General features: G+C 40.6%; 1 long non-coding RNA gene across 2 annotated transcripts; it reads right to left on the bottom strand.

Moving 5' to 3' along the window:
• Positions 1 to 603: 603 nt before the first annotated feature.
• On the bottom strand, positions 604 to 12,842 carry LOC135410658 (uncharacterized). 2 transcript variants are annotated; one of them, XR_010428822.1, is made up of 4 exons: positions 12,744 to 12,842; positions 10,122 to 10,320; positions 6,112 to 6,206; positions 604 to 800 (listed from the first exon to the last, which is right to left on the bottom strand). It is a non-coding gene; the product is annotated as an uncharacterized LOC135410658 (long non-coding RNA). The 2 variants fall into 2 exon arrangements; XR_010428821.1 differs by lacking the exon at positions 604 to 800 and adding an exon at positions 3,068 to 3,773.
• Positions 12,843 to 26,082: the final 13,240 nt, after the last annotated feature.

Below are 26,082 nucleotides of genomic sequence, written 5' to 3' on the forward strand. Positions count from 1 at the left end.
ACATCTCTATTCCCTTCTTTGCCTTTACTCACTCTACTGTTCTCTTCCCTTTAGACTTCAAGGCCTTGATAGTAAATGTTTCTCACTTGAGCTGGTGAAATCATAGAATCATTTAAACTGGAAAAGACACTTAAGATTATCGATTCCAAATACTTAGATTTGTCTTAGAATTTTAGTTGCAAATACTGGTTACTCATAGTAATAATTATTAAGATGTTCTTTTACCTATCTCTGTGTTATTGTTATCACTAAGGTTAGGGTGACTTCTTTATTTCCCGAGAAGCTTTTCGATGACCACCCTTAATTTAACCAAGTGTTCTTCCTAAAAAAGGGAAGGAGTGGAAAAGTGATGAAGTATTTTATAACTAGAGTTGCTATAATTCTTTAATAATTCAGTGCAAAACTTCCCAATTCCATTAAGGGAATTGTATCAGATCCTTAAACTTGACCTTTCTCTGCATTAAATTTTGCCTTCCTTCCATCACCCACACACTAATCCTGGTGGCTGATCCTCTCTTTTGTCACACTGCCATAGGTTTATGGAATCATCAGATATGCACAAAGTACTTCCCTCTCCCACCTTCCAATAATCTTAGACATTGATAGGATTTCACACAAGCTTTTCCAATAGATGTCTTCAAATGGTGCTGAATTTCAGACATGCTGTGAAGGCTTTTTCCTGCCTTTCAGGGTGGAACACTCTCAATCCGTTCTATTTTTTTATGATGTGCTGTTGTCCCTTTCAAACCCCGCTGAAGGATCTCAATGTCTGGCAGAGCTCCTGTGAATGAGCCTGTTGTCTGAAGGGAGAGACAATGGCCCTTATTTAATGAGATTAGTTACAATAGGAAAAACAGCTAAAAGAAAAAAAAAAGGAGGGGGGGAAAGAAGAAAAAAAGAAAAAAAAAAAGAGGCAGTTATAGCAATTGGAGTGGCTGTTAAACCATTCTTTTATGCAAGCTTGGCACCAGCCATACCTTTTCCTGGACGTTTGCCAACATCCTTCACAGTTTAGACCCAGTCATTGCTTTTTTTTTTGTTACAATTTCCGCTCGACTTTACAGTTGCAGGGTCGATGGTGTAATTCATTTCCGCTGTGAAAAAGCTCCAGTATATTAACACTTCTGCCTGCTCGTAACTTGATCAAAGCCCACATATCTGCTTTAATTTACTCTTAACTGTGGCTTTTCTCTTTTTTTTTTTTTTTTTTTTTTTTGTAGTGATGTAGTTTTATTTCGAGTTGTGTCACCGTTGAGAATGGGAACCTTGTTTTCAGCAGAGAACCAACAGCAAATCCACTTAGGGCGTATGTTCAGATACGGAGGAACAACTGCAAATGCAGCTGTCGCACATCACAAAAATATCCTGGTGCTCTCTTCAAGGACACAAGCACCTTTCAGAAGGTGACTTCTGCAAGCAGCTGTCTGTGTTACTGCTTGGATGGATAAAGAAATATTTACACATAACACGGTCTGGATAATTGGCATTGGAAGTGGTTACAACTAATTTCTTTCCTTTTCTTCTGTTTTCACAGGCTACAGCTTTTAGAGCACTATGAGAAGCCCAGCAGTCAAGTGACGACTCTTTGAAATTGGACATGGACAGACTCAGAACCATGAGCAATAGTAGCTGGGTTCATTTGGTGTCTGAGGGAAGCAGATACTAAATTCAGATAAAAAAATAAACCAGAGAAAGGATCTTTAAAAAAATACTAAATATGAATATCCTTAATTTTAATAGTTTCAGGATGAAGGTTATTAACATATGGCTACTCCTTCAGATAGAGTTGTTAATCATCTGATAGCATAGAATCATAGAATTCCAGAATGTTTAGCTTTGGCTTGGAAAGGACCTTAAAGACCATCCTGTTCCAGTACCCTGCCATGGGCAGGGACACCTTCCACTATCCCAGATTGCCTCGTCCAACCTGGATTTGAACAATTCCAGGGATAAGGCAGCCACAGCTTCTCTGGGCAACCTGTTTCTGCACCTCACCACCGTCACAGAGAAACATTTCTCTCTAACATTTAATGGAAATCTCTCCTCTTTCAGTTTAAAACCTTTCCCCCTTGACCTGTCAGTACATACTCTTGTCCAAAGACCATCTCTGGGTCTCTTGGAGCCCCTTTAGGCACTGGAAGGGACTCTAAGGTCTCCCTAGACTCTTCACTTCTCCAGGCTGAACACCCTCAGCCCTCCCATCCTTGACTCCATAGCAGCAGTGCTCCAGCCCTTAGATCATCTTTGTGGCCTCTGTTCTCGCCCCAACAGCACGTTGCAGGTTGGTTTCCACAAGAAATAACATGAGTTGTTTCTCAGGCCAGGTAATCACCTGGACAGAAACACAATTGGACTCATATTTCTCCACCATATAATTTTTTAATGGATTTTGCAGTTTCCTTTTCCTTCCTCTGATCTGTACTCTGCCAGCACAAATCTATCTACAGGATTCAAACCCCAGCTCCCACTGACAGAGGCAGTTAACAGCAAGAGTTGGCTGTTTCTCTCTACTACCACATCAAAAGCCCCCTGCTAAGCTGCTCATAAGGTTTTCCCTTGTCTCCATGGACTTTACAGACTTCCAGGCTCAAGCTGTTCATCTCTGAGACCAAGGAGCTTGGAAAAGTAGACAATGATCTACAGTGTTCTAGGAGACGTGAGGGGCTGAGTCATGCTGAGCTCAGACTAAACCACTGGATAATTGCACCGTCTTATTACTGAGCAGTTCCCAAAAACTCCTAGTTTGGCCAGATCCGGGAGGGTTTCACATGAACAACGTCCCTGATCTTGTTTTAAGTGATTCCTCAAGCAGGACTAAGTATGTCTTGACGATTCTTTTAGTTTGCTCTTTGAAATAATAAGATCTTTTATTAGAAACATTTCAAAAGATAAAAAAAAAAAAAAAAGGAGAAAAGAATTTAAAACTCACCACCCCTCAAAAACAAACCAAATGGCTGGATATAAACTGTGGACCAAAAGTTTTTCTAGGTTTTTTTGGCTCAGCTTTGACAAAATTATGAAAAACATAATAGCAGATTTTTATACTACTGAAATCTATAAAGTAGACATAAAAATTATCCAGAAGCCTGGGAGGGCAGAAAATTTGTGGATTGAACTTCAATCATAGTAAGCCACATTTGCACACCACAAACTATAGGTTGAAATGTACTGCAATGGGTAAAAGATCCTGTCACCTGAACTGTATATGGTCTGATGGTGGATAGTGAATGAGGGGAAAAGGGAGGATGAGTAGGATCTACATGTTAAAGGAGGAATCACGACTTAGGTCAAGGAGACAAAACCAACATTGTTTAAGACTTGTGTAAAGGGTTAAAATGACTTGAAGAAATGATCAAGGGAACTTCAAAGAAGGCACAATTCACCAGAGTTGGCTGTGAAGTGTATTAAACTCAGGACCAAATAGGACAAATATTTCACTTGTGTTGTGTGTGAAATGCAATAATGTGTTTTTGCAGATTTGGATAAAATTTTCTAGAACCAAAAATCTCAAAGCTCCTTTATTCAAATGACGTTTAGGATCAGGCTCCCTTGACTTTTACATGACATACCAGTAGCAGTGGCATCAACAGTTAAGATGGCTCTGAGTGCAGCTTGGCTGGTGTACATAAATGAGCAGTCTTTATCGTTGTTATTCACTAAAGCAGAGATGATGAATCCAAATTTTCTATTGGAAATGGTTCTTGGCCCTTGTTGGGCCAAAATGCACATGGAAGTCTTGGGAAGAGGGCTGGGTGAACATCAGCACCTGGAGGCTGGAACACAAATGTGATGAGGAGCAGCTGAGGGAGCTAGGGGTGTTTAGCCTGGAGTAGAGAAGGCTCAGGGGGATCTCATTGCTCTTTACAACTCCCTGAAAGGAGGTTGTAGCCAGGTGAGAGTCAGCCTCTTCTTCCTGGCAGCCAGCAACGTGACTTAAGCTGAGCCAGGGGAGGTTTAGTTTGGATGTCAGGGAGAATTTCTTCACAGAAGGAGTGATTAGACATTAGAATGGGCTGCCCAGGGAGGTGGCAAAGTCACAGTCCCTGAAGGTGTTTTAGGAAAGATTCTGTGATCCATGACAGACCCAAAGCAGACATGGCTCAGACCTGTAGACAATTTAATTCCATGGAATCACAGAAAGACCTGGGTTGGAAGGGACGCTAAAGATCATCTCATTCCAACACCCCTGCTGTGGGCAGGGACACCTTCCACTAGACAAGGTTTCTCAAAGTCCCTTCTAACCTGGCCTTGAACTCTACCAGGGATGGGACATCCACAACTTCGCTGGGTAACCTGTTTCTGCACCTCACCACCCTCATAGGAAGAATTTCTTCCAATATCTAATCTAACCCTACTCTCTGTCATTTTAAAGCCATTCCCCCTTGTCTTACCACTCCAGACCCTTTCCATCTCTCCTGTAGGCTCCTTTCAGCTACTGGAAGGCTACAATTAGGTTACCCTGAAGCCTTCTCTTTTCCAGGCTGAACACTCCCAACTCTCTCAACCTTTTGTTATAGCAGAGGTTCTCCATCCCTCTAATCATCTTGGTGGCCTCCTCTGGACTCACTCCAACAGGTCCATGTCCTTCCTGTGCTGTTGTTCCCCAGGGCTGGAGGCAGCTCTGCAGGTGGAGTCTCACCTGAAGGGGCAGAGGGGCTGCCCACGCTGTGGGATGAGCTCAGGACACAGGAGATTTCTGGGCTCCCAGAGCACCTGGCCAGGGCATTTCCAGCCTCTCACCCCCCAGCACCCCCAAGTCCTCCTTGGCAGGGCAGCTCTTGATCTGTTCATCTCCCAGCCTGCATAGGACTAAGCTGATATTGCTGAGTGAATTAGTAAAGTTGTGTCTTGGGGAACTAGTAGGTGACACCCACAAGCTGCTCATATGTGAGACAACTGTATGGCTGTGAAGCAGGTGGGACACCGGGTGAAAATAAACCTTATCTGGATTTCTCTGCAGTCACCATGTAAATATGAATTGGAGAGTTAATATGAAAGTGCCATAAGGACATTAATTCAGCATAGTAAACTTGTTCCATTGCATTGTTATTTCTATTTTACATCTCCCTTCATTGTTTTATTGCAATTTTTGTTGGCAGCTTTAGAAAACACCCTCCAAGGGGGAGTTTGCCTTACAGACAGAGTCACTCTGGTCTATGATGGAAATAAAGGACGTGAACACACACAGAGGAAGTTTTAATCATGATCATCATAAGAAATGTACATTTCTCAGCTTGCCCCTGAAATCTCACTCAGCTCCAGGGGTAGCAATTTTGGTTTGCTGAAGGGAAATGGGGAGATAGTTATTTTTCCCACTGCTGTTGAGCATCTGCCCATGGTCAGGAAAAAGGGAAGAGGGTGAATTTATGCTTCCGGGTTGTTTTAACAGTAATAATGAAACTGTCAACAAGTAATGAAAGAGGGGGAATTCTGAGCAGGGCTATTTGTGCTCATCAAACCTCATCTCTTTATTCAATTGGTAAAGGAAGGGCTTAAAGAAAAAGATGGTTAAAAACACTTGGAGGGTATATGAAGGTAGATGAAGTATATGAGGATGGTGAGGCCCTGGCACAGGTTGCCCAGAGAAGCTGTGGCTGCCCCATCCCTGGAAATGTCCAAGGTCAGGTTGGACAGGGCTTGGAGCAACCCGGGATAGTGGAAGGTGTCCCTGCCCATGGTGGGGGGACAGAACAAGGTGATCTTTAAGGTCCCTTCCAACCCAAACCATTGTATGATCCTGGCCTTGAACACTTCCAGGGATGGACATCCACAAACCTGTAACCCTGGGTAACCTGTACCAGAGTCTCACCACCCTCACAGTCAAGAATTTATTCCTAATCTCTAATCTAACCATGCCCTCTGTCAGTTTGAAGCCATTCTCCCTTTTCCTGTCCCTCCAGACCCTTGTCCAAAATTCCTCTCCAGCTCTCTTGGAGCCCCTTTAGGCACTGGAAGGAGTTCTAAGGTCTTCCTAAAGCCTTCACTTCTCCAGGCTGAACAACCCCAACTCTCTTTCTTCAGTGGGATCTGAATTAAACCCTAAGTGTTTCCTTTTCTTTCTAATACTAAAACCTCACATTTTAATTCCAAAACCCTACTCCTCAGCTTTACCTGTACGATTAATTTCTTAGATTAATTTTCTTAAGAAAGTCTCATGTTTTCTGGGTTTCTTGAAAAAGCACATTTTCAAATTTATTTTTTCCAGACTGCAAAATAAAATAAGAGAAGATATTGTGAAAAAAACCCAAATGAAACCAGAAAGTTTACATTGTGGAAATAGATATTGCAAGTCAGAGCACTTTTTTCTCAGTTTTAAAGAGCTGAAATACTGAATTTTCCATTTTCAAGAAGAATGGAACAGGTTTTGAAGCTAAGGCAGGACAGTGGCAGTTGTGTCAGCTGCCAGTGCTGTGAGTCTGTGCCTGAAAACCCATTATGGAAATCAGTCCCAATAAATTATTTGCTTTGACTTTTCCCATCTCATATGAAGTAACTGTTCATTGTCCAACTAATAAAAGAGAGGGAGATTTAGAAAGCCCTTAATAACCAGTAATTAGCTTTCTATTTCCTGTTATAAAAATTGAACACAGGAAAGAAATGAGTCATTCGTACCATTTTCAAGGAAGGAATTGTCATTTCTTGTATAAATCCTCTCACAAACTTGTAATTAATTTTAGCAACCAGATTTTAACTGATGGTCAGGATTGTCATCATCATGGAAGCGAAGAGGATGTAGGAAATGGGAGAAGGAAATAGAAATGTTTCTTGTTTTGTTTGAGATTGAGTTTAACAGAGACCAAAAAAAAAAACAAAAACAAACCAACATAAAAAGAAACAAACAAACAAAAAAAGAAAACAAAACCAAACAAACAACAAAAAGGAAATAAAAAGGAAAAAATGAAAAGTCTAAGCAAAATGTGGAAGGAAGATAGTTCCTCCAAGAGGCAGCTATCCACCCTCATCTTTGGCAGGCAAGGAAATCATTAACAGCAACAACAAGGGAGCATTCATTGATTCATTTTTGTACAACCATGTAGCTTAGTGGCTCTGTGCTGTGTGGAGAGAGAGAGACTAATGTCGGAAAAAAACCCACAAAACACCCCTAATATTTCCTTCCTCCATAGTAGAAACCATCTGAAATTAATGAGTCTTATTAATGTAAATTGCGCCACGCTGTCAGACATAAATATCCCAATACCGAAGGGGCCCATTACCATTAACATCAGAAATGATCAACAAATAAAACTGTTAATGCCACAATATTTACTGGACAAATTGACTACACTCCAAGATAGGCTTATGATCGTGTCTTGCTGTTCGATTTCATTTCCCTGCAAGATGCACTAATGCATGTTGTTATGTGCAGCTGTGGCTGCTTTCCATAAAAAATCTCTGTTTTCTATTCAGAGGTGTGGAGCTCAACTTAATCACTGCTATTTTCTGCCCCTTGTGAAAATGGAGCACTTTGGTCTCTTCGGAACTGATAGAGGAAAATTGGAGATTTTTATTAGGAAGGATAGAAACAAGCTTGAAGATTGCTTCTCAAGAGAAAAGAACCCACCAAAACAAAACACCAGACTAATGATTTAAGTCAATCACAAACAGATGTTCTCCTAGAGAGCTCATAATTTTTTTTCTTGATTTTTTTTCCCATCAAAAATGCAAAACACAGCAGCCCTTGAGTAAAATATCTGATTTTTCTGTTGACATTTTCTCAAATTTTGAATCTTTGAAATACACCAGATTTGCAACAAGAAAGCACCAGTTTGTCACCAGTAAAATCCATAGAATTAATTTTTCAAATATAACATGAACATGAAGTTGAAAAAGCTCGTACAAATATGTTTCGAATTTTGTGAAAATAATAAAGGCATCACTTTAAATTTCAAAAGTTTTAAATAAATTTTTATCTAGTTTTCAGACACCTGAATGTCAGTATTTAAAATATCCTTCAAAAGTTCGAGATGTAGTTCTAGCTAACATGTAAGAGTAGGGCCTGTTTCTCTCTTCAATGCCTGTTCAGCATTTAGTTTTGTGGAGTCCTGGTTTATATCTGAAATCTTTAAGCTCTCCTACTGTAAATACAGTGATGGACTTCACAGAAATAACATTGTAATCCAGGCAAGTTATTATAGAAGTGTTATGGCAGAAAATAAGGAATAAAAATAATTTGTCTATCTGGTTAATTCTTTCCACTGTGGTTATTTTTAAGGGTGATTCCTGTTCAAACAGTGCTGTCCCCTGATGCTTCCAAAAACTGGGACACTGACTATAAAACAAGGCAAATAGTTCTTTTTCTGCTGTACTGGTAAATTTAGGTAGTTTTTCATGTGGGGTGCTGCCTGCAGTGCATCAAAGTTTACTCCTTAACTATTTCCCAGAGCCAGGCAGGAAAAGCAAGACTGTGAATTCCCCTGTAATGCAGAGCTTATTGCACCTGAACTATTTGGTACCAGCCCAGATCTATCCAAAATTGGCTTTAGACACCTAATTCCAATTGATTTCCATGGTTCATGGTTTATAAATTAATTCTGTGATTTTTACTGGTGATAAATTGGGACTTTCTTGTTACAAACATGGTGTCTTCTAGAAATTCAAAATTTGAGAAAATGTCAGCCAAAAAATCTGCTATTTTACTCAAAGGCTGCTGTGTTTTGCACTTCTGATGGAAAAAACCCCCCACAAAACCACATGACTTTATTATTTTTCTAGGAGAACCAGCCCTGATCTACCCAAAGTTTGGCTTTAAACACCTAATTCCCTTTAATTTTTGTTGGGCTTCGGAGATTCGAACCTCCTTTAGCAAACTCAAAGTCTGTGAGTGTGAGTCATTCTTTAATTTTATCATTAAAACACCAGGCATACACTCCAAGCAAGTCATCTGGGCTCCCTTAATAGTTGATAGAGGAGGATGTGCACATCCAGAAGGAAATTTGTCCCATCTGGAGAGAAACATCTAAGAGACTCTGAAGGAGTCTGCCTTTCCCTCTGGCAGCTGTTGAGTTATTGCCACATGCTTTAATTTTAGACTAAATTAAATTAATCTTTAATAAAATATAAATATTGCAGCATCATTATGGGCCCCAGATTTTGGACATTCAAATTATTTAGAAAATAATAAATCCATCCAAAAAAATACATGCCGGTAGAGCATCCAAGCAGAAAGCCTGTGCTTTGCTGATCTTCATGTCAACATGTGCTTTTTGTGTCCATCATAAATTTGAGAAACTCAATTTTCAACAAGACATTTCTGAGTAGAAGGTAGATAGGTACAACAGAGGTACATTGGACTTTCTTCAACCTCACAGGCTGCATATTTAAACAGAGCCAGAGAAAATTCTGGGAGTCAGAGAACCTGGCACAGCAGTGTTTTTATCCATACAGCAGGTCTGTATCACCCTCAGAGCCAAACTGCTGTTGGGGAGCGCTCCAGTGCTGTTACCCAAATCATTCCTGTGAGTTGTTTTGTACAAACACAATCCAGTGGCTATTCTAACAATTTAATGGGAGGAGACACATTGTGCCAGTGACCTGCTTTTGCAGGTTTGCTAATTCAAAGACAGCCTGAGAGTCCAAAGCTGCATCAAACCACTCATCTGTAGCAGCACAATCAAGGAAGCCTTGACACAGTTGTTAACACAATGATCCACAGCCAGGGGTGAGAGGACTGCTTGACAGAGCCCTGCCAGCAGAGCAGAGTGTTCCCAAGCACCATCCTATCCATGTTTGATTGCACACTGCAAATATTGCCTTTTCCAGGCTATGGGCCTTACTGCAGTTCATACTGCTAATAATAATTGCATTTTTTCTGGTGTTTTTATCCACCTCCTTTTAAACAACTTAGTCACTCCACTCGTGTGCCTGCTGTATGGTGTAATTACTGAAGGTCACAGCAAAAGCCTGAAGCAGAAGGAAGAGCAAACTCAACTGGTGGGGACCCCAGTTGACATCAGTTGACCTAATTTTCTTGAAGTCAATGAAGCCGGCAACAGTTGAGGGTTTAGCTCACTTTTCCTAATTATTTCTGCTTTAATCACAATTCTCTCCTCCTTTAAGGACCACCACAGCTGGAAGCTGAAGAATAAATATCAATACAGTGATTATAATGAAATAGTTGGTACCTGTTCTGCTGGTTTATAAGAAGACTTCATACAGACACTGCACTGACTTGACCTGGTGGGGGTGGGTAAGAGGCAGGTGTGGAATGTCACATGGTGTCCTGGATTTAGGCAGCATAGTAGGAATACTGGCTTTCTCCAGACCATACAACCAGACAATCTTGATAGCGTGGAAAAGTATCAGCATATAAGGCAGATAATTCTGTATGGAAATTCATGAAAATATGGCCACAGAGGCCAAAAATATAAATGCTTTCAAAAAGCAGTTAAAAAGCTGATGAAGGACAAATTAATTCAGATTTTATGAATCATAGAATTGTTTGGGTTGGAAAGGACCTTAAAGATCATCTAGTTCTGATCCCTCTGCCATGAGCAGGGACACCTTCCACCAGACCAGGTTGTTCCAAGATCCTGCTAACCTGGACTTGAGCACTTCCAAGGATGGGAATAAATAAAGACACAGATTGTACCTCTGGCTTTTAAAGCCTTTTAAGACTTATTTTGCTGGAAAGTGGCAATATATCTGTAAGAAATAAAGAGAATTTAAGCTTTTTCCTGTTTTGCAGTCTTCACCTGAGGATCCATTGCAGGTCACTCCCAAAATGAGTGTACTGTCAATGGACATTTTGCTCTAACCCAACTCAATTCTAATCATTCTCAGTAAAGCCCTCTTCACCCTTAACACTAAGATCACTGTCTGTGCTTTCTGACTGACTTCCATACCTTCTGTTGAATAAGCTCTTTCTGCTTTTTTTTTGTGGAGTATTTTTTTATTTTATATTTTTGATTTTTTTTCCCCCTCCAGAATTACCCATATTCTCCTCATCTTTACTTTTGTTAGATCCTCTTTTCTAGTAAGAAACTAGATATGGAATGTGATATATATGCACATATATATGTGTGTGTGTGCATACTTATATATATATATATTCTGTGCTTAATTCTTTGCAATTAAGCTTGGTGATAATTGTTTTTGTGCATTAGTCATAATCACTTTTTAAGCAGCAAAGCCTATTATTGCTGTAGTGTGTGTTTCAGATGCCCTGCAGATTTGAGTAATTTTGGGTAATGCAGCTGTGTGTGGTAAAAAGATTTTACAATGCCTATAAAATTTTGCCTCATGACATGTTCAGCAAGTGAATCTGTGGCACCATGAAGCAGTTTCAGTACTTTTATTAAACACACAGTACCATCACATTATGCAGTTGTTAAACAAGACCTATCCCTACAGATATCCAGAGGTTAGAAACTGTAGATTCTGAGGTGAGAGCTCATGAGGAGCAAGTGGTTTCTGTGGGGCTAGTTCACTTTGCTTTTTTCCAAGGTTTTAGATGTGTGAAGTTGGCTCATCTTTCCTCAGATGCCTTGCATGTTGCTGAATGCAAAATGTTAATGCTGCACAATGAACCGCTATAAAGAATATTTGCAAAATTGGTTTGGTTTTACAAACACGTGTCACTGCAAAATTGGGAGATACTTGTTCCACTGGAGGCTAAGGTCTTACTTTTGAGTAAGAGATGGATTAAAGCACTCAGATCTCTTTCTTCTCATCCTATTTAGGTGTCTAGATGTGCTGAGTCTCGGCTAGGCACTTAAGGGTGCTTTCAGTCAGAGAAAAGAGAACCTTGGATATAGGGACTTGTCCCTTCCTAACATCCATCTCTGAGACAGGCAAAGAGCTCTTAGAAGGTCCTAGTTTTTATCTACAGGCACGAAAAATGTAAACCTGAAAACACTAGGTCTACATATCCAGTATTTAGCTGTCTAACATGAAAAGGAGATTAATTCCACCATTTTTAATCCTAATCCGAGTCAGATGGAACATGCATTAAAAGCCAGGCTCCTTTCAGTGATGCAAGGCGAAAGGACAAGGGGCAATGGACACAAACCAAAACACAGGAAGTTCCATCTGAATATGAGGAAAAAATTCTTTACTGGGAGAGTGACAACGCACTAGAACAGGCTGCCCAGAGAGGTTGTGGAGTGTCCTTCTCTGGAGATTCCCACCTGGACATTGTCCTGGGAAACCTGCTCCAGGCAAACCTGTTTTAGCAGGGAGGTTGGACTGAATGATCTCCAGAGGCCCCTTCCAATCCAAACTGTTCTGAAATTCTGCAACAGTTGTATTACAGCAGTTCTCATCTGTCACACTTCTATTTCCCTCAAAGAGGTCTTTTAAATAGATTGGGAAACATCCCAATATTCAACTTCTTCTCAAGTTGTTCCTGAAGAAGCTGAAGAGGCTAAAGGGCACCAGCAATGGTTTTTGTAGCAGCATTTGGAGCATCACTTAATACACATTTAACAAGTTGGTGACATTTTTTCACTTTTCATCCAGGGCTTCAGTAACAGGATTATACAGCTCCCAGATCATTGCTGAGTATCATGGCACCAACTCAAGGACTGAACTGAGAGATTTTGCTTTTGTCTTAAAAAAAAACAATATAAGCTTGTCCTCATTCAGTTAATCATAAGAAAAAAACTATTCACACCCTGATCTTCTGTGCAAAAACCCTACAGGCAAATATTGTTGTTTCTGTTGCTGAAATACCTGCTGGCTAAAATAACAAAAGAAAGTCATGGTCCACCCACACAATATCTAAGGAAAAGGAGAAGTTCAATTACCTGAGTACACTGCTTGGCATGATTTCCTCCATCACTTTGAACTGCCATTATGCAAAATATCACATTGCAGCTGTGAGTGTGCAGTGCTTCATAGAATCACGGGATGGTTTGGGTTGGAAATGACCTCATAGACCAACCAGTTCCAATCCCATGGGCAAGGGCAACTTCCACTATCCCAGGTTGCTTCAAACCCTGTCCAACCTGGCCTTGAACACTTCCAGGGATGAGGCAGCCACAGCTTTTTTGGACAACCTGTGCCAGGGCCTCACCACCCTCACAGGGAAGAATTTCTTCCTAATATCTCATCCAAATCTACTCTCTGACAGTTTGAAGCCATTCCCCCTCGTCCTATCAAGTAACTTTCCTTCTGTTCCCTCCCTGTTTGCAACTCCCAGCCAAGACAAGCGTATGGTATAAAGGCAGGATTTGCAATAGCAGGAGTTTGGAGTGATTTAGAAGTAATTAAGATGAGCTGAGCACATGGTTCTTATTAAATTTCTCATCTCTTGGTGAAGACAAGAGAGGGCTAAACACAAACACACTGTGGTTGGATCAGATGTCACGAGGACTGTGCCTTCAGACATCCTTCAATACTATGTCCTAAATAAACCCACAGGCACAATTATTGAAAAGAAATGTGTTGCAATCACACTTAATTAGTTTCAGTTAAGCTGGGGTAGACACACCTTCTGCACTGAACTTTAACCTTCACAAGCCATTTCCACTTTCTTCCTCAGATCACATTCCCTTTGAATACCCTTCTCCACCCCTCACCCCTGACCAGAAGGTTTCTCTTTTCTGAAAAAAACACTTTCTTCCATTGCATCACTTGCAAGGGCAGAGATCACAGTATCAGACAACTCTTAATTTCTTTCTTTCCTGATTTCATCGTGTCTTTCTGGCTGTTGCAAAACAGTGAAAACTGATCCAACACCTCCTCCTCCCAAATTAGGACCAAATTTCCCTGAAAGAAATAGCCAATTTTGAAAAGATACACATCCTGATATTAGTTTTCATGAACCGCTTGATAAAAAGCAGGTAAGGTTCCTCTGGAAAATTCCTTGGTTTCTTGCCATTTGACTTGAGTATCCTCAGTCTTTCTCTCCATACATAGCACCATATACAGCAGGTGTAGAGAAATCTCCTTGAATAGTCTACCTCCATATGCAGCATCCTGCATGGAAGCTTAATCATTCCAAGAAGAAAAAATCCTGGTAACAAAGCTATCTGTAGGGTTTTTTTCTCCAGCAGTAGATCTCATTTTTAATTTTCCCATCTGATTTCATAAATATTTTTTTTAATTTACTTGCTTTCAGAACAGCCAGCTCCACTTTTATGTCAAGAACAAGAATGCCAAAATTAATTGAATTTATAGTTTTTAAGGTATTGATTTTCATTTTGGGTATTTCAGGATTGTGCTGGAAAGGTAGGTAGCTAGATAGATAGAAAGATAGAATGAACATCACAGAATCATTTAGGTTGGAGAAGACCTCCAAGGTAATCAAGTGCAACCTGTGACTCAGCCCAGAGCACTGAGTGCCATGTCCAGTCCTTTCTTGGACACCTCCAGGGATGGGGACTCCACCACCTCCCTGGGCAACCCCTTTCAAAGACTGACCACCTTGTCCATGAAGAAATTCCTCCTGATGTCCAAGCTGAACCTCGCCTGGCACAGCTTGAGGATATGTCATCTTGTCCTGTCCCTTGTTCCCTGGGAGCAGAGTCCAACCCCCCTTGGCTCCTCCCTCCTGTCAGGGAGCTGCAGAGAGTGAGAAGGTCCCCCCTGAGCCTCCTTGTCTCCAGGCTGAGCCCCCCCAGCTCGCTCAGCAGTTCCTTATATGACTGACTCTTCAGCCTCTTGCCCAGCTCTGCTACCTTTCTCTGGACTTGCTCCAGCATCTCAATATCTTTCTTGCAGTGAGGGGCCCAGAACTGGACACAGAACTCAACGTGTGTTCTCAACAGTGCCCAGCACAGAGGGTCAATTACTTCCTTGGTCCTTCTGGCCACCCTACTTTTGATACATGCAGACACTGTGGTTCACAAGTTGATTAAAATCAGGACAGTAGATTTTTTCATCCTTGGACATGACAAAACAGGACCCTTGAATAATTTCAAATAGTTTTTCAGAATTTTCACAGATGAAAAAAGAGTTAAAAAGTTTTTTTCCCTTCTGACAGTTCAAGCTTTGATGAATCTACATTCTCCAGTGAAACAGATCACATCAAAAAGTTCCCATTCACCACCCATTTCTAGTTTACCCTACTTTAGATCCCCTGGAGTTTTATGAAATATAACATTGCCTGACTACAGGCTCTGATTCTTCTTGCTCTCAACATATGCTTTCCCTTTTCTGGGTCAGTGCTGTTCCTGATGTTAAGATCTCTGAAAACCAAACAGGATTAATTACAAGCCTAATATCCAGGTCTCATGGACCCGTCCTCTCTTCATCCCATGCCTCCTTTCCGCCACCCATGAAGGTGGTGAAACAAAATGAGGAAAATCCCCATTCTTGACCTCAGTTTTGGACACTGGGACATGTTTTAAGGCTCCACCAGCCACTAGTGCTGTTCAGCAAAGTTTGCAGACCACTGCTTTGCTGGAGAATTAAAAGAAACAACACCATGTGCAGTGCTGTCAACACCTTGGCAATATCAGCCTTTCCTCAATTACTTTTGCTTACAAATTACTCCTAATTCTGTTCTTTAAAGCTAGTTAAGAACAAGTGCTGGTAGGATTGATGGGGAACTAACTGCATGATTAAGTAATTACATTTTTAAAGCTTGCCTTACACTAGGACTAATGATTTGTCACACACTAGCAGAAACTCAAGATAATGAATGAGTAATGTTTACAGGTAGCTCATTTCTTCCAAGTCTTTTATCATATTGTGGCTGGTGCCATATCTGCATGTGATTCCCAAAGAAGGAAAATCTGTCATATAATCTCAACATTTCTCAGCAATTTATTAGACCTTCGATCACATGTACCATTTCATGTGAATTGTTCCATGATCAGAATTCATTTGTGTTAGAAAAGACTCAATTGGTTTTGGATAAAATAATTTTCTGTCAGAAAATGGAGGTTTCAATAAATTCTAATATGCTGTCTATGCACATTAACTCAACAAAATCCAGCATATCAAGAATAATTTGACACTGTTTCAATAGTTTCAAATGTAATAATTTTGTCTGTTTTACTTCAATATGTTGTTCATCTGAAAGAAAGGCTTTTCAAGCTATATATAAATGGAGTTGTAATAAAGTTGTTTTAATTTTTCTGAAAAGAAATGCTTCCATAATTCCACCTTCTGAGACATTTCTGAAATTTTGGCTTTTTTCCCCACTCAATTAAAACAAATGAAAATAAGGAGACAATGTTTATAAACAAATATTCCAGGCTTTGATCAGATCTGATTTGATAACCAGCTGAATTAATCTGATGAGATGTTGACTATTATTTACAACGTGGGAGCATTTGAAGGCTTCAAATGCAATTGTACCCCAGCTGAACGAGCCATGGCACAATTTCTGATGGGCTGGTCCAGAGCCCCGAGATGTCGATGGAAATACTCCTACAGACTTCTCCAGACTTGGAATCTGACTCACATGGATAACGAATCTCTGCCTCCAGCAACTTACATCCAGTGGAGAGCAGGTGGAGAAAGAAAAAGGGACTTACCCAAGGCCAGAGAAAACAACTTATGGTTACTATTCCCCACCCATAGAATCACAGAATTACAGAAAGGTTTTGGTTGGAAGAGACCTTAAAGGTCATCTCATTCCAAACCCCCTGCCATGGGTAGGGACATTTTCAACTAGACCAGGCTGCTCAGAAACCCAGAATCCATCCTGGCCTTGAAATTCCAATTCTGTCCTCATTTGAAAATATTCATTCTAACAGCCTCTGCTCTTTTCTTATGTGAACCAGACCTAATTCAAGTTGTTTGAATTTTGGGGGATTTTTGTCCCTTCTTTTGTTTCTTTTTTAAACCACATCAAATCACTAAGTCAGCAGAATAGACAATTTACCATTTAAGGCTCTCTCCAGTCTATATTTTCACGTGTCATCTGTAATTTGTCCTAGGGGATGTCTGCTTGCTCAGAAGGAAAGAAGAATATGGGATTGGATCTACTTCACTCTGGTCACAGAGAAAGGAAAGGTTTCAGAATCCACTTTGCTTTAGAGGTTGGAGAAACATGTTTGGTGTTCTGGTAAAAACCAGAAGTATGAGAGAAGTGGGAACCCTGTTTCCTGTCTCAAGGGCTACCCTCACACCTCGCTGCCTTCCTGCCAATCCTGTCAATCCTGTCATCCCACCTGGCACAGGCAGAGGCAGTGGTAAAGTCATGATTAGTCTCTTCTCTCTTGAACTATGGTGCCTTTAGCATCTGTCCAGCACCACCACTCCTTGCGGTGTATCACTGCTGAATAATCCATGATAACATCAAGGGTTCCACGCCTTTATTGTAATCTCAACATGGTAAAGCCATTCCTACTCTACAGTGAAATTATTTCCATGAAACACATCCTGGAGATGCCTGTTTTAGAGACTTTACTGCACTTGTAAAAGTGCAGGGAAGAGATTGCTCCTGACCCAGAGAGTTGACAAAAGCATGTCAGGAGGAGTAACAGATATGTTTTCCACTGCAAACAGTTTGTAACACAATGTGACACAAACTTTAGATATCTTGGGGCACAATTTTAACTTTTATACTCAGAAAATATTAAAAATATTTGCTCCTTGCTTTGATAAGGTAACTGACTTCATCCTTGTAAGAGTAATTAACCAAAGCAGCAGTCATAGGAGGTCTTCCTTGGTGTTGTCAGTAGGCTAAATAAAATCTCAGTCTTAAAATAGTTTATACAAGCCTACCATTCTATTCAGAAGAAGGCATGACAACAAAATCCAACAAATGAAATTGTCTATGCTGATAATATTGCAAGAAGACATAAAAACTGCTTTGGCTGTTGAGCTGAAATGGATGTGCACGTGGATTTTTTGCTGGATTTTTCCCCCCTTGTGCGCTTTAAAATTTTTTCCCTTCCTAGCAGTTACTCTTCCAAACACAAAGGACAACTAAACTGACATCAAGTAAAGTTAGTATTCTCCTGTCATTTCTCTGGACATCATCTGTGACAGTTGTGCTCGCGGTGATTCGGTCCCTCACACGTCACTGTTTTCATGTCAGCTCTCCGTTTCACGTTGCAGAAATCCCTTCTGTCAGCTCCCATTCAGTTTGATAGGTCATGCTTACACCTGCAAGCTGGGGCAGTGCCTCCCTGACAGGATCTGTCACAGCACAGCAGTCACCACGCTCAGCCAAACAGCAACTTCGCTCAGCGGCAAGTTTGTTATGATGACTTTTAGGATTTGAGCTTTTCTTTCTTTTTTTTTTAATTCTTTTTTTCCCCCCCCTTTCCTTCTCCCTCCTCTCTGCCAGCGACACACACTGGGAACTACAGGAAAAATGACAACTTTCATCAATGGGGAGAAAGCAGAGATTTTTCTGGCAAATTCAGGCCAAGAGGATGGTTTGCTTTTCCTGCCTTGCTCTGCGCCAAGACTATTACAGGATGTCACGACAGCTAAAGCATTCCTTGGGTGTGCAAAACTCATGAGCCTTTTAAATATGTGTCTCTGTAGCAGCTCTAGAAATCATTAAAATTAGAGATGGCAAAAGCCCCTGAGATCATCTGCTCCATCCACTCCTGACAACTCAGGATTGCTCTCTCTATGCAAAAATAGGAATGTCCTCCAGTCCTCTGTCCACTCAGGTTTAACTGTATGTAGGATGCCAGTGGATTTTTAATTACACCCACAGATCTCACCCTTGGAAACCTATGTCATTATTCAATCCCCATTTTCTATTTTATCCTGCAACAGGTCTTGGTCATTCTTGAACAAGCGGAAGCTGCACAAATTAGAGGGGATGGAAAAGATATGAGATGCACGACTTTTCAACTTTGTTTATACAGTGTAATTTTATTAAAACAAAGAATTTATCTCTTGGTATATCACACACTGTTACTGTTAAGTAATTATTAATTACTGCCCCTTTATGGAGTTATATATTTGCTTATATATAAAATATTTGCTTATTTTACCACAAATATACATTTCAGCTTTTCACTGTGGCCATGGAAGACTCAGTGGGGTCATAGAGGACTCAATAAACCTTGGTTGTTGGACATTGCTTGTACAGGTTATAATCTTGGTTTATGGGGTAGAAGAGTCCCTGCCCCTTTGTGCTCAGTGTACTTGATGGCCAGATAAAAAAGGGACTATCCAAGCCCAATAGCCTATATGAGGTAGAGAAAACTAGTTTTGTGCTGAGGATACTTGTCAGATAATTTGAGGTTAACTTTTACTCCTAGTGCTGTAATAAGGTCTTTCATTGAGGTTGAGCAAATCACTAGAAATATAGTCACATCACATGAGGTAGAACATTCAGAGAAATATTGAGAAGAGACCAGAGTAGGCTGATTCTAGAATCAGTAACTGTATGGTCTTGGCATCATAGAGCTGCACCCAGAACTATTGTATATGGGGAATGCACATTGGTGGCTGACTTGTATTTCTAGAGTCAAGGTTAACAATTCTGCATGACCATCACAGTGTTTTTATTTAAAGCAATGTGAATCTGCCCTCATTCCATACCTACCTTGATCCAGTCAAGCATACTTAAAAAATAAAAGGATCTAAACATTGGATGCATTGGAATTATTTAATTGTTTTTATCTTTCATGGGCACATGTCTGTTCCTTTCCTGGCATGGGTCATCCATGGGTCACAGTCCCTGCAGAGTTGCACCTCCTTTCATAGAGCACCTTCCTCCAAGAGCACCTCCAAGAGCACCTCTCCAATTGTGTTCCCAGTCTCTTCTTCCACGTCTCATCCATTTCTCCCCATATTTCTCTAAACACATTTCCTCATTATCTCCACCCATCTCCTCCACACCTCCTTTGAGACTCTGAGCAACCAGATCTAGTTGAAGACGTCCTTGCTTTTTGCAGGGCGTTGGACTAGATGACCTTTAATGGTCCCTTCCAACCCAAATCATTCTATGATTCTATGACTATATGATTATGTGTATTAATTTTGTCCCTTCTTTCTGTACACATCTGGACTGTGAATTATTTGGGGCAAAGATTTTTCCTTTCCTTGCAACTTCAACGCAGAGATAACTGAGAGAGGTGGCATGAACACTCCTGTGCCTGACTGCCTATAAATAGCCAAAACTTGTCATTGCATCCCCCAATGCAACTGCAAAGACTGCTGGATCAAATCCCTGTTTTCTATACATGCATATGTTTGTAATTTGGCAGTTAACATCTCTTCTTCCAGTGGCTTCTATCGAATAGGTCTCTTGTGAACAGGCTTCAGTCAGCCACAGCATCCTCAGTGAAAAGATTAGCAATACAAACCTTCATGAAAACATATCTTAAATTTTATTCTACAATTTAAAAGACAAAACAGATCAAAAAAACTAATCAGGGGAAATCAATGACATGTGGGAGATAAGGTAATACTAAAAGCCTGAGCTGAGTTTAACCTCTGTTAGCTCTGCACGATGAAGATGTAGTTTTTCTGTACATCTCAACATTTTTGGCAGACTTTGAAGTCAAACTTCACAAACTTCACAGGGGAATCCCAGCACTGGAGTACTATAAAAATACAGACACACATAGCAGCGAAACACCTCAGGAAGTGACACACAATGAGGGGGAAATAGCATTTGCCTTTCACTGGGAACGTTAGCTTCCAGAAAAGAAATAATTCTTTGGGCTTTTACCAAGTGATTTTTCCATTTCAGTGTATAATTTCTTTATTTACCATTACACCGATTATCCATACTTAGACTAATGATCAAATAGCTCTCAAGTCCAAGATGTTTGGCTAAGGCAGCCCTCAGGATTTTTCTTTTCCCTTTCAGTCCTTTTTTTCCCCCCTTTTATTCCAAATTTTTAGGGTGATTATAGGGTGTGTAAGATCGTTAAAGGATTGGCAGCAAGCACAAAAACTCAAATCCCTTATCCAGAGGCTAGAGGAAATGTGGGTTGCCAACATGCAATTCCTTCATTGTCCCACTGATGTCCTGAATTAATGGAGGAACCACGCTCTCACTCCACTGAGGGAGGAATACAGGCTTCTCTGCTTCCCAAAGACACAATTTAGGATGAGAACAATTAAACATATATTGAACTCAAAATATTTGATTAATATTTATCCATCTTAATATTAGAGAAGCAAAAAGCTACAGTAAGAAGAGGTTTTGGTATTTTTTTTTAAGTTATTCCTTGGTAAGAAAGTTGCTTCTTAACCATCTGAGAAGCTACCGAACTTCAAGTCAAAAGACAAATCAGGATCCTGTTTTCTAATAAGGGTGATATTGGGACAGAGCAGAAGAACCACCACGAAATTTCGGATTTCTTATTCTTTTCCCTTTCACATTAATGGTTCATGAGCAAAAGGAGTCAGAACAATAGATATTAAGTTTACTAATAGTTATTAAATAAATGCAGCTTGAGCAGCTGAAAAACGAGCTTCCTGGAGACACCATTGGAGTTGGTCCCTATCATCCATTGCCTGGAGACCAAGGAGTTATTTGATCTCCAGATCTGCTACCCATTAGCTGATTAATCCAGACGATTAATAGGTTTTATTTTTAACATGGTCACCACCTTTACAAGGTTACTGGTCATTTTTGTTTTAATTTTTCTACTTAAATTTAAGTAAAATGAAAAATAAGGAGAAAGCCATGAGTTAACTGAATAAAGACCACAGATACACCTTCAGAGACCACAGATACACCTTCAGTGTAACAGCAGAATTATTGCTCCCTACTCACCACATTTTGAGGTCTTCCTTCTCTCATTAGTACAGCCAGAAATTACTCTAAAAGCCTGAAAAAAAACCCAACCAAAACCCCAAACAAACATACAAAACCCAAAAAAGCCAAAACCTTGAATTGGGTTTAAGTTTTTTGTTCTTCTGTGGAATTTTCCTGGGATTTATAATCTCCTTCCTACTGCTCAGAAGACACTTGCCACCAACTTAACACTCCAGCCACCACCTCATTAACTGGTCTCCTGAAACACTTTTAATCATATTCCCCAAAAAGGAAGCCTATGGGTCTGTAAGTAGCTACATGTTGCTTCTCCACTATGTGAAGTTTTTTATTTATGACTGAATAGTCTAAAAATTCAAACTGATAAATATTTGGGACAGAAAGCAAAGAAATATCTTTAATGTCAGGGGGGAAGTATTTGTGCTGTTGCCCCAGACAAGAGATGAGCTGTGCTGTCTCATGGGAAATAATCTCCATTTGAGAGTTGACTGTGGCTCTGTTCTGCACTTTTCCCTGGCAAAGGTCCATGTAGGTGTCAAAGGAAATCCTACCTGCACAGAGAGCACAAGGTTTACCTGCTATCCTGCTGGAAAAATCAGGTACAAGTTACCAAAGGCACTTTTGTCCATTTATCTTTTTTTAAAAAAAATAGAACTTCCTTCTCTTTCATCTTTAAGTTTTTTCTGTTGTTTTGATCAATTAGGATTATTTTGTCTCAGGGGGTTTCCATCTTTTTTATTTTTTTTTTTTTTCTTCTGACTGTATACATCTCTTCCAGGATTATGAAGAAAGGGTCACACTGTGGATAGTTCTGATTTGTCTGTTTTCTTTACTTATCGTATTCTATGTTTTCCATGTTTTCAGTTTGAGTCCTAACTGAAAGAGAAGTATGGGCAAAAAAAAGTGAAAAATCAGGTAAGAAATAAAGTTTTTGAGCTAACAGATACAGACAGGCTAAACTGAACTTCTCTAAGAAAACCTAAAGGTCATTTAGAATCAATGTTAAGAATTTCCACCAGGAGCCAGTTCTGTGCTCTGTCCCCACGAAACAGTTTCAGCAGATGGACTAAATTTTAAGTCTCTGTTTAGTGAGGTTTTCAGACCACACATCTTTTATGAAGTTCATCTAAAATTCCAGTCGTTGAGGTGCGAAGCAGCAAATGGAGAAATGTTTTAATTGTAGAATCACAGAATCATTAAGGTTGGAAAAGACCTATGAGAGCACCAAGCCTAATCATCATCTCAGCACACTGTTTTCATCATGTTACCAAGTGCCACATGCACATGTTTTCTGAGCACTTCCAGGGATGGTGACTCTACCACTTCCCTGGCCAGCATTGTTTCTGCTGAAGCTCGCTTTGGAGAGGAAAGGGGTTTGCAAAGAAACGGGGGAAAAAAGATAAAAGGTTTGTTTTTTTTTAATGAAAACCAAATACTCCAGAGTCACCACTCCACTTCAGGCTCCTCCTGCATCACCTGGCTTAGCAGAGCTGCTGATTTTTGAGGCCTACAGTGACTAAGGATGACTCATGTCACCTGGAAGCGGCCCTTCCTCCAAACCAACCCCAAGCAATTTTTCCTCAGATGTCTTTTCAAAGGCAGAAAAATCACTTCTTCATATCTAAGCTGGCTCCTTAAACTGTCTAGGAATTGGTGTCTGTTGCTCTGCCTCACACTAGTGTTATTTTCCTTTTCAGTTATTAGACACATGTGTTTATTTAAAGCACGCCATGTGCTTTCGAGGACACTGTTGGACACCAGCAGTTTTCCTGGCGGCTCCCAAACACTGTGGCTTCCTTCCCTAACCTGTATGGCCCCTCTGGCCTTTGGTGCAGTGGTGTCAACTGGTGTGTGGATGTGGAGGGAGGCAGGTGGTGCCAGGGCTGACACAGGGGAGCACCTTCCTGTAGGGTTCCTGCTGCTCCACTTAAAAACCCGTCGTCGTCTGAAACCTGCCCCCTCCAGCAAGGGTCTGATTCCACTTGTGAGCAGGAACTGTGCCATTCTAACAGATGGGCTCCAGTGCAAACAGCCAAGGAAACATGTATATTCATAAAAAAAAAAAATCAAAAAAAAACCCACCCTAAAAAAATTGGGTACTGAGGGCATGAATACCAGCCAAAAACATCAACATCTCTCCGTGTCTTCTCTTGAGCGTACAAATCCATGGCTGAGGAGATGTGTGGGCGCTGAGCTGAATTCATTAAAAAAAATTAAAACAAAATGCCTGGCCACGCAGAAAGGGATTTCAGAGCATCAGGAAATGGGCAAGGTGCCCTGAGAGAGAGGAAAAAGGAAAGAGCAAACTAATATTCAGGAATAGGCTGAGCCAGAAAAACGTATGGGGTCTGTCTGGTAATTCCCAGAGCCTGTGACCTGTCTGGGTGCTCAGTTCATGCTTTTGGTTTGGGGGTTGGGAAGAGGGGTAGGTACAATGCTCTGTCTCTTGGGCTTTATTTTTTCCCATTCAAGCTATTTCTCCTTTAGTAAGAAAAAAAATTTAAACAAGGAAACAAACAAAACACTCCAACCCAAGAATTTTAGGCTGATTTAACATTTAGGACTCAAGGAGTTGAGTCCTTCAGGTCCTGGAGACATGAGTCCTGGTGGATTTGGGGCAGAGAACTGTGAGGTCACAAGTCAGAAGATCAAGGAGAATATATGGGATTGAACTAAGGACATTAAGAGGGATTGTGAATGAAGGTGAGGAACACATCTCACCTGGAAGACCTGCTGGGAAGCTCTTCCTAGCACCAAGTAGGCAAAATAGGCCAGCAAAAGCCAGGTCTAGGCATGAGAAAACCACAAGGGTGCTGAGCCTACTGGCATGGAAAATAACCAGAGGAACACTTTGCTTAAGGTATAAGCCTTGAAAGCCAGTTTGGTTGCTGCTGAGATGGAGGAAGGGTCTACTTAGGTGGAATATCATGAACTTCTCTTGCACATCCCATCCTTGCTGGCAGAGAAGCAGCAAAGGAGCCTTCTCCTCTCCTTTTCTTACCAGCAACACATAGAATCATAGAATGTTTGAGGTTGGAAAAGACCTTGAACAGCACAAATAGAAGACTTTCAACTCAGGTTTAGTCAGCCCTTTATCCCCTCAATGAAGTAAAGTCTCTCAATGGGGTGGTACATCCCTCATACTCAGCAGAGAGAGGTCTCACTCTGCCTGTTTTGGAGCTTGGAAACACACTCAGATTTTCTACTTCCTTGAAGACTTTGCTGTTGCTGGAACAATGGGATGATGTGGGACAGGCCTCTGCTTTTGAAGCTGTTCCAGCTCATAGAAAGCAGCTAAAGAAAGGCCCGCAAGCAGCTCTCTCACGGGACTGTGCTAACGTAAGAGTTATGGCTTTATGTCCCTGAAGTTAATTCATTTTTCATTGCCTTATGAAAAGCTGAATATTTCAGCTTTACCCCGAAATGTGAGGGAAGTCTTCATTACAAGGCACCATGGGCCAATTCAGAAAGTGCTGGGATCTAAACCTTTCCCTATATCACCGTGTGGTTTTCAAAGGAAACAAGGAGCCAACAAAAAAGTTAGAGGAACATGAGGTAGTGTTTGAGCTCAGGGGAGTACTAAAGACAGAAATATTTGCTAAGATTTTAGGCTCCTGTGAGCTGAAATCAAACAGCATTAGAACCTATATTCTCTTGAAAATGCTACTGGATATAAAACTGACCAAGACCTCCAAAAGTCTCAGTCTTGCATGGTCCATGGCAGTGGGTCAGAACTAGATGACCTTAACCTTCCAACTCAAACCATTCTGTGATTCTATGACTATTGGCAGTAGGATCTTCTTAGTGCTCTGAGGAGATTCTGAGCTGCCAAAGATTCTCTGTGTTCAGCAAAAATCTGTTATCTCCTTCAAATCTTTGCACTTTAACCTGTATGAAGCCACATCAGTGCAAATCTTTGTTCTTTTCTCCCAATGAGCTAAAAATCTACTATTGTTCATGGTGCCAGAAGGTAATGCTCCCTCCCTACAGTGCAGCAGCTATTATTATTATTGTTGTTATTATTATTATTACTCACATCTTTTCCCACTGTACCCTCACTTCTCCTAATGAATAATAATAACAACAATAATAATGATAAAAAAAATCAAAATTCAGATTCTGCCCTTTCTAATTACAAATCACCACCTGTGGTAAAATTATTGAAAAACAGATGAGCATTTCATTCCAGCAATAGCCTTAAAACAAGCAGCAGTTCCAACTGCCACTGTGATGTATAGACACGGTGCAGGGCAGATGAGGGATTAATTAGGTCTGTCCCTGCACATTGCCAGGGGAGCACTTCTGTAGAGGTGATTGAAAACTGGAAAGAGTGGCATTAGTCTTCATTGTTGGTTAAAGGCAACAAAAATAAAGATGCAATTGAGTTGACAAAGCTTCCAGGTATGTGGCTGAGTCATTTGGAGGTGTCAAAATGATCAAACCATAATTAATTAGCTAAAGTGCTATATTTAATTCCTCAACTTTAA

Source organism: Pseudopipra pipra, chromosome 3, assembly GCF_036250125.1.
Source record: "Pseudopipra pipra isolate bDixPip1 chromosome 3, bDixPip1.hap1, whole genome shotgun sequence".
In the NCBI taxonomy this organism is placed as follows: domain Eukaryota; kingdom Metazoa; phylum Chordata; class Aves; order Passeriformes; family Pipridae; genus Pseudopipra; species Pseudopipra pipra.